Source organism: Ochotona princeps, chromosome 11 (genome assembly GCF_030435755.1).
Source record: "Ochotona princeps isolate mOchPri1 chromosome 11, mOchPri1.hap1, whole genome shotgun sequence".
NCBI lineage: Eukaryota > Metazoa > Chordata > Mammalia > Lagomorpha > Ochotonidae > Ochotona > Ochotona princeps.
Window position 1 is genome coordinate 35,288,315 of NC_080842.1, and position 8,601 is coordinate 35,296,915.

Here is an 8,601-nt window from a genome sequence, read left to right on the forward strand (position 1 = left end):
ATCAGGACCATGGGTCGATATTTGGTGGCTATTGCCCATCCCTGGGTGCTGGGGCAGTTGGGAAGCAGGGTATGGCTTCTACCCTGCTTTCCCCCCTCCCACCAGATACAGGAAAAAGAAATAGATAACTTTGAAACGATCACACCCACTCTTCTCTGACCCTCAATCACTCCATAATTGATCCACTATGTAAGCATCATCAAAGAAAGAAAGAAAGAAAGAAAGAAAAGAAAGAAAAAGAAAAAAGAAAGAGATAAAGAAAAAGAGGCACTGGGTAAGGGGCCTCTTGCTGCAACTAGTGGCTAAAGTTCTAGCCTTGCATCCACCAGGATCACATATGTGTGTTGATTTGTACCCTGTACTTCCCTTCCCGCTATAGTAGAGGTTGATCCAAAAGCCTTGGGCCCCTGTGCCCACCTGAGAGACCCATGGAAGAAGCTTTTGATTCCTGAACTCAGATTGGCTTAACTCTGGCCCTTGTGGCAACTTGGGTAGTATGCACGCTTTTTGGAAAATGAGCAGTACAGATAGCAGACATTAAGCAACTTATTATCAATTTCATTACTAAGAAATGAAACCAGACTACAGAAAAATACAATGTAAGACAAGATTCAAGTTAAAAGTATATTGCTTTGGTTAAAAAATCACCCCATTTATAATATTCATTTGTAAATCTAAACTTATTTTGCCCCACCAGTCCAAAGTAATCTTCTAAATGCCGTTATACTTGTATTAAGACTTTGTTTGAGTCCGCCATTTATGGAGGTCACAGAGTCGTAGCAAAAATGTTTTCTCGAAGAATACAATTTTATAGTATTGATACTTTTTTACTTCAGAAACCTGACACATGTAGTTTTCTTCAAATACTGCATATCCAAACTTTTTATAGAAACCAACATTTTGTGGTAGACATTCAAGTGTAATCTTGTAACAGTTTTTTGTTTGGCAAAGCAAGAATTGTTAATAAGTGTACAGAGCTGCTTCCCTCTGCACTCATCAATAAGGACAAAATCTTTTACTCTCTCAGCACAGGAATGGATGAATATATGTTCTAGTATCAGAGTTGCTGTAGCAACAATCTGTCCAATAGTCTCATCTTCTACAACTGTTTCCTAATAATCCCCAGATTTCTTCATATGCTCAAAAGATGTCATAAACTGTTCAGGATTGATGACTCCAGTCTCCATCAGCTGGCCCAATACCTTAAAAATGAAACAAAACATAATGAAACAAAGCAAAACACGTGTATTGAAGTGAGCAGTACAAAGAGGCCTCAAAGGAAGCCTTATTCAGGATGTGTGGGGAAGATGGCTGGAGAAACTGTGGCTGTATTCTGACTCCAGTTTACTTCTCTGAGCAGGTAAGGACCTAACATGGGCATCTTATCAGGTGTCACTGTTGCAGTTAGATGAAGGAGGCCTGGTGGTAGGTGCTCCTCTCCAGGCACGGCAGACCCTGGGCTGCCCAAGCACATGGTAGAGGATCCGGATCTGGCTTCAGAGCCAGCCCCACCTCCTCCTCCTTCACCTGTGCTCATGCCAAGGCCATGGCAGGAACCCTGGTCTAAATGTGGGCAGTGCCAATGCTCCCACACTGCTCTGGCCTCCTGGCACAGCTCTGTCATATTCAGTGCAGACCCAGGTGCCAGTTGGGCCTGCGGGGGCTCTGGGAATAAAACATAAATTCTTGCGTGGACTTTTCAGATTCATCCTATGCAAGAATCAAAAGTGAAACTGTGCACCAAGAAGAATACTCACCTTGAATTCACTTCACAAAGACTTTTTGCAGTCCCTTCCGGGAAGCCTGCTTTTTAGCTTCCCAGCACTGCCGAAACTCTCCCGGCTCCTCAGCAGTGGCTCCTCTGCTTTTCGTGATGGAGAGTCTCTGGGCAGGAATGCTGGAAGCCCCACGTGCCCAGGAGTGACACCTGGGCTGATGATGAGCAGGCTATGCATGGTATTACAAGCTCCTCGGAATGGTTCCACTACTGCTCTGATTGGTAACGCATTGAAGCACTTTATAAACTTTGTAGCTCCTCCATAATTTTGAATCACTTTAAAGTGCTCATGCTCCAATCCGTAAAGTCTTCCTTAAGGGCTGCAGATATATAAAAGGCACATGATCAAAATGACAGTAATCAACTCCTTCAATTTTACATGTGAACGTTTCTGTGGGCTTCTCCCCACCCCCAACACTGTGTATTGGTTGTTCACCAAGTACAAACAAAATGGTCATAAGGACACAGTGCACAAAATATCCATTTTGCAACTGCACCAAGTAATCCAATTATAAACATTTTGTTTAAAAAGAAATCTTTTAGTTATCTACCTGTGGTAGATATGTGTGTGTGTGTGTGTGTGTGTGCGCTACACTTGCCCAGGAACCTGGTCAACTGGAGTCATCCAGAAGAGCCATTCAGGAATCTTGTGATGGCAAATCTTTGGGAATGCCCTTGAAATAACAGGCAGGCACCCACCATGCCAGGAGAAGCCAGAGAAGGAATGGAGCAGGAAATCAGTCATGCACTTCAAAGATCATGAAGTTCTTTCTGAGTTGAACTAGATCTGTAAAGGTTTAAACTAGTAACTGAGGCGCTCCCTAACATGGTCCTGTTAGCACTGACTGGCATTTGTCTTCAGATCAGTGACTGCATTCAGGTTAGGTCCTTCCAGCTACCCAATGATTCCAGTTCTGGTTGGGATCCTTCACAACTAAACCATATCAAACTCAGCACTGTTTCTCAACCAAAGTGTCACAGTGGTGTGGTGTAAAAAATGTTGCTACTTAGGGGACAAGTGCCATGATCTTTATAGAAACATTGAAGCGTCTAGCTTTGTTGCACCTCAAATGAGGTTTAATTGATAGAACACAGAAGATGAAATGCCTGTGTCAGGAGAACGCTTGGCGTTCCTTGTGCATTTCGGTCTGGTGCAGCTTGGTCTTCAGCTGACCAGCAGGTGCAGCCAGCTCAGGCTGCCTAGCAAAGAGTGCTGCGTATAGCCTGACTCTTCACCAGACGCTGACTTTCTTTGCTATCATGCCTGTGAAGACACACACTGAGGAAGCCAGTGAAAGCGTGGACACTTACTGTTTGGCATTAGGTGTCCAGGTAAAGATGTATGATCAGTTGTTTCAAGCATATTTATGGCTGAGTGTTCTTAGGTCCAATGAGGAGACAATCCAGGGAGAGCAGAAAAATCCTTCTGTAGAGGGATATTTGGTTTTGAGTCTCTGCAGTTACACAACATCAGGAGAGGATACATGCCAATCCACGCAGGATGTGATAGTTCCTGATGGAAGAAGAGAACACTGATTTCACAAGACTGACCAAGTTGAGGTAGAAGAGCAGGCTTGTGGTAACACTGTTCCATGTGAATCTCCCTCTGAGTTTGTGTGAGTCTAAAACTGTTAGGAAATCACGATGATATAAACTTCTACTCTATAATCCCCCGCTCTGGCAGCTGAGCTATCGAAGGGTGCACAGCATGATATAAACTTGAGACATCTTCATGGTCATGAGCTAGGTGGAGGTTTCTGACCTATAGGACACTGGGACATGCATGTGTGTTGCAGTATTTCATGAACATTTCTGTGTTTTGTTGTGTAGAGATTTTTAGTGGAGAGTCTCAGGTGGCAATAATGAGTAGGAAGTAGGGTACAAAACACTTTGTAAGGTATTGGGCCAATAAAGAATTTCCCCTTACAAGGCAGCAGTGCTTCAGTTAATAGATGCTGAGGCAAATACAGATAAAAGCTCAGAAGAACTATGCAAAATCATGAACTCTCCTTGATGTGCCTCTACTGATGCAAGCAGACTGTCCCTGTCCTAACCTAATTCCCAGAGAAGTGCAGATTATTGTGGGAAAAAGGGTCAAAAATGCATGTAGAGGCTGAGGGAACATAAGACCCAAGGCAGTAACATGTTCATGCTAGCGTGTATCCCTATTGCTGGCCCCTTCGTTTCTGTGCAAGATGTAGTCCTGAAGCATTAGGTGGCTGAGCCAGACAGGCATAGAAATGCTGGGAGAGCAAGTCCCTGCTTCTTATACCTGAAAGGGATGTCTCACCCCCAACTCAGGTGTGTGAGCCTAAGCCCTGAACCCCTACTTGCCGTAAGCTGGGAGACTGGAATCCTTGTTGGTTCTTGGGGTGACTTACGTGGCTACTTGGTTGCTGCTTTCTATGTGGTGGGCCAGTGTTGCCCGTTGCACCTGTGCCGCCTGGTCGTGCTGAGGATGTGGAGTCCATTGCTGATCTTTTTCTCCATTGTGGTACCCGCTCACTGCTCAGTGGAGCAGTGCTCACACCAACTCATCACTTAGGATGAGTATAAGGCCAACGTCCATAAACAATGCTTATTATGTAAATATTGCTCAGAGATAAAACATTTTAAAGTATTCCAGCAATAAAGGTATCAAAAATATTAATATTGATAAAAGATACCATGGAGCAAAATAGGTGTTAAGAATAACATTATGCTGTAAAAGATTTTTTAAATATTTCAGCAATAAAGATATCAAAAATATTAAGAAAAGATACCATAGAGCAAAATAGGTGTTAAGAATAACGGTATGGTGTAAAGGATTTTTGAAATATTCCAGCAATACAGGTATCAAAAATATTAATGAGAGAAGATACCATAGAATAAAATAGGTGTTAAGAATAACATTATGCTGTAAAGGATTCTCAAGTATTCCAGCAATACAGGTATCAAAAATATTAATAATGAGACAAGATACCATAGTGTAAAATGGGTGTTAAGAATAACATTATGCTGGACTTTATAGGTCTCTCCATCTTCCCCTTAGACACTTCCTCACTTCTCTGTAAAAAAAAAATGTAAATCTGAAAAAATAGATAAACCTTAAAAATAAATCAATGTAAAAGTGAAAATTCCAAGAAGAAAACAGAAAATGCAAAATGGAACAGAAGAAGAAATAGAAATTAAAAGTTTTAAAAATGTAAAGAAATAAAATGATGGAAATAAAAAATAAGTGACAAAACAGAATTTCAAAAATTTTGAGAAGGAATGAGGATGTGTAGGAAAAGAAATACACACTGCAAAAAACAAACTGAAATTAAGAGGGAAGAACAAAATTAATAACATAGAGAAGAGAACAAATGAACAAAATAGGCACAACTAAAACAGGTTAAAAAAAAACAAACGAGGTAGCTTAGTGCAGGTCCAAGAGCTCTCCAATGGAGAGCTCCTGGACAGAGGGCCCAGGCCCGGCCAGGGCTTTATATAGGGCTTTGGAATTGTGACCTGTCAATGGTTCTGTATGATGTCAGAGCAGGACATGGTCCAATCCCAGCTGGAGACAGTTGTGAGTGATTTTCGCAAGAAACCTGCTTGAATCAAAGGACCCCCACAAGGTTTCTCTGAAGTTAGGGATAGAGGGTAATACTTGTTTTTTTTTTTTTTTCAGATATATGGTCTAAGTAGTTTTGTCAGAAAGCAACCATTTGTGTGCACATAGCTGAATTTGTGGGTATCTGTTCTGTTCCATTGGTCATGCCAGTGCCATGTGGTTTTAGTTACTACAGCTTTATTGATTTTTATGTAGATTTACTGATTTTTATTGGCATGTCAGATTTACAGAGAGAAGGAGATAAAGAGAGAAAGGTATTCCAAGGCCCCATCCGGGACCTGGGGTGGGTGGGAGACTGGGTGAGGCTTCTCCCTTAAAATCCCCTTTTACCTCAGATATATGAGGAAAACAATAAAAAAAAAAAAAGCTAAATAAAAAAAATCTTTAAAAAAAACAAGTAGGATTTGGATGGGAAATGAAGCAGCCAGGACATGAACTAGCATCCATATGGGAGCATGAGCTTGAAGATGATGACTTTAGCCACTAGGCGATTTTACTGAGGCCCTCTTTTATGTTTTATTCAGGTAGTACTTTAACTCAACATATTATGTAACCAATCCAGGCACTTTTAAGAATCTAACACACTTTTCATGCAACACATTCTTCTGCAGAAAGAAGTACTTGTTACATTCAACCATGCTTTACCAACCATAGCATTCCTTCTTTCCTCAGTAAGAAAAGCTAATTGATTACCCTGTCACTTTGCTCAGGACAAAAAGGCAATGACTCAAAAACCACAAAAAATCCTCGCATCAAGAAACAGAGAATTGTACAGAGCATCATCACAATCAAATTTAAGGGCTGAACATGTTTCCATATGCTTTTGGTCAACTGTGAAATACCTATTCAAATGTCTTTCCCACTCTTATTTCCTTTTTTATTCCTTTAAAATAGTGTTCTTGAATATTAATTAGTCGGAGGGACAGGGAGGGTTCCCACCTGCTGGTGTGGCATGCCTGCTCGATTTGGTACTGCCCACTCTTACATGTTCCTTCTTTTTCAGATCTCTTTACTTCTCTACATGGGAGACAGAGAGGGTTCCCATCAGCTGGTTCATTCTCCAGCTACTCCTATCAGGCAGGGCTGGGTCAGGACAAGGCCAGTCCTCAGAGGGCTGGCAAGAACCCTGCCACTTAAGCCCTACCACTGCCTCCCAGGGTCTGCATTGGGAAGAAGCCGAGTGTAGAACTCAGGAACTCTGACATATGATATGCGCATCATAACCACTAAGGACTACCTGTCTCATCATTTACAAGTGTTGTACTTCAAACTGTGAATGTCTATCAGCTTCATTTTCCCCCCTTCTTATGAGCAGTTTTTAGTCCATATGAGGTCTTTTTCTTTACTAAAAAACTGTTAATAACTCAATTTGTAATAATTTGTTATTTATTTGAAAGATGGGATTGGAGAATAAAAGAGATAGCTTCTGTCAGTTGTTTCACTCCCCAAATGACCACAAAAAACTAGGAGCCTGGAATTTCAGGAGTGTGGTAGCGGCCCAAGCACTCAGGCTATTCTACTGCTTTCCCAGTGCATTAGCAAAGAGCTGAATTGGTAGTGGGGCAGTAGGGAACTCACCCTGGTGCTCACATGGGCTGTCTGTGCCGCCATGGTGCCACACTCTGCTGCACAACATCAGCCTCTACTTTGTGGTTTAAGAAACAGATGTATATTAACCACTAAAATCACAAAACCACATTAGGGTTTCAGTTTTTATGTTGAACTTTTGAATTTTGTGTGTAACATGATGTAGGAATTGATATTCACTTTTTACAATGGAGACATTTCATTATTCTAGAAGAAAATTTTGCCATGAATTGTCTTCCCTATTGTTTTGACAGTATTGTGCAAAGTAAAATTCGTCTGGGTCTCTCTTGAGGTCTCTCCTCTTCCTGTGATGGATCTGTGTACTCTCATACTGGTTATGGTGTTCCAGCTTGATAGGAAGTATTTCAATTTTCTCCATCCTAACACAAATTCACATTGCCATATACATTTAGAACCAAATAGCAAGTTTTACAGAATGTTTGAATGGCTGAATTTATATTAACGCTGTTGTTTTCCAATTCTTGAATATGAAATCTGTTATTATCTACAACTACACACCAATTTCTTTAGATTTCAGTGTAAATATTTCATTGAAAAAATTTCTCGGTTGATTTTTGACACCATTTTTGATTGTCATTTTTGTGTTTCCAACTGTTTTTTTTCCTGCTTCCTGAAACTTCTGTGTTTTTAGATGGAGTATATTCTCACTTCATGTTTTCCAAATACAGTACTGGCTTACACTTTTTTTTCCTGGACCATTTTATTTGTTAATTAATCTTCTAAGGGGATCATTTTTATCATTAGCTATTACACACATGGTCAGCAAGAATGTCATTGATTTTGACTGTATTACTACTTTGCTCTACTTTCCTTAGGTTTGATTAGCTCTTTTGTAGTTTCTGTGAATGGTCACTTTAAGCTACTGGCACTTCTAACCTTTGAACCCTCCCATTTTGATCACAGGTGATAGTATCAATATTTTGTATTCACCTCTGTCTCTCTAACAGTACCTATCAAACAAATATATACATGTTTAGAATCCCACTTGGACACCTGAGCTCCGTTTTTTAAATCTTAGTTTTTTTCACTTTTTTACTTTTTAGGATACAGTTCCTTAAGCTCAGGGATTTCTTGTCCCCCTCGAGTACCGTCACTGATTTTCCCACTGTTTACGTAATTGTATACTCCTTCAACAACAGTCACAATCCATCATTCTGCTATTTAAGTGTAGCCTGAAATTGAAGTTATAGATAAGGATAGAAAGTCCCGTATTGTATTGTCAAAATATCATTTATAGTTTTATTGTGAGTCCATCTTTTATTGGAAAGTAGAGATTGTTACTGTAATATATGTATATATATTTTTTTCTAGGAGACTCGCATACTGAGAAGTGCAGACACATTACAGTCTGTGTTCCATTTTGAAATGCATTGTTTTGAGTTCTAGCTTGACTTGTGACTCCATTTCTGTTGATGACCACTCTGGAAATTTCTGGTGATTGCTCAGGCAATGTGTCTCTTTATCCACATGGGAAATCTGGATTCAGTTTCAGGTCTCTGGCTTCAGGTTGGCCAACCCAGACTTTTGTGAGAACTTGGGGAGTGAAGTAGCAGATGAAAGATCTCCAACTTTTCCTATCTCTCTCTGCCCGCCTTTCACATGAAAGGAAGAAAAAAAAAAG

General features: G+C 40.5%; 1 long non-coding RNA gene across 2 annotated transcripts; it reads right to left on the reverse strand.

Moving 5' to 3' along the window:
* Positions 1 to 850: 850 nt before the first annotated feature.
* On the reverse strand, positions 851 to 4,468 carry LOC131481438 (uncharacterized). 2 transcript variants are annotated; one of them, XR_009246334.1, is made up of 3 exons: positions 3,089 to 3,117; positions 1,758 to 2,097; positions 851 to 1,202 (listed from the first exon to the last, which is right to left on the reverse strand). It is a non-coding gene; the product is annotated as an uncharacterized LOC131481438 (long non-coding RNA). The 2 variants fall into 2 exon arrangements; XR_009246333.1 differs by lacking the exon at positions 3,089 to 3,117 and adding an exon at positions 4,159 to 4,468 and having other exon boundaries at positions 852 to 1,202.
* Positions 4,469 to 8,601: the final 4,133 nt, after the last annotated feature.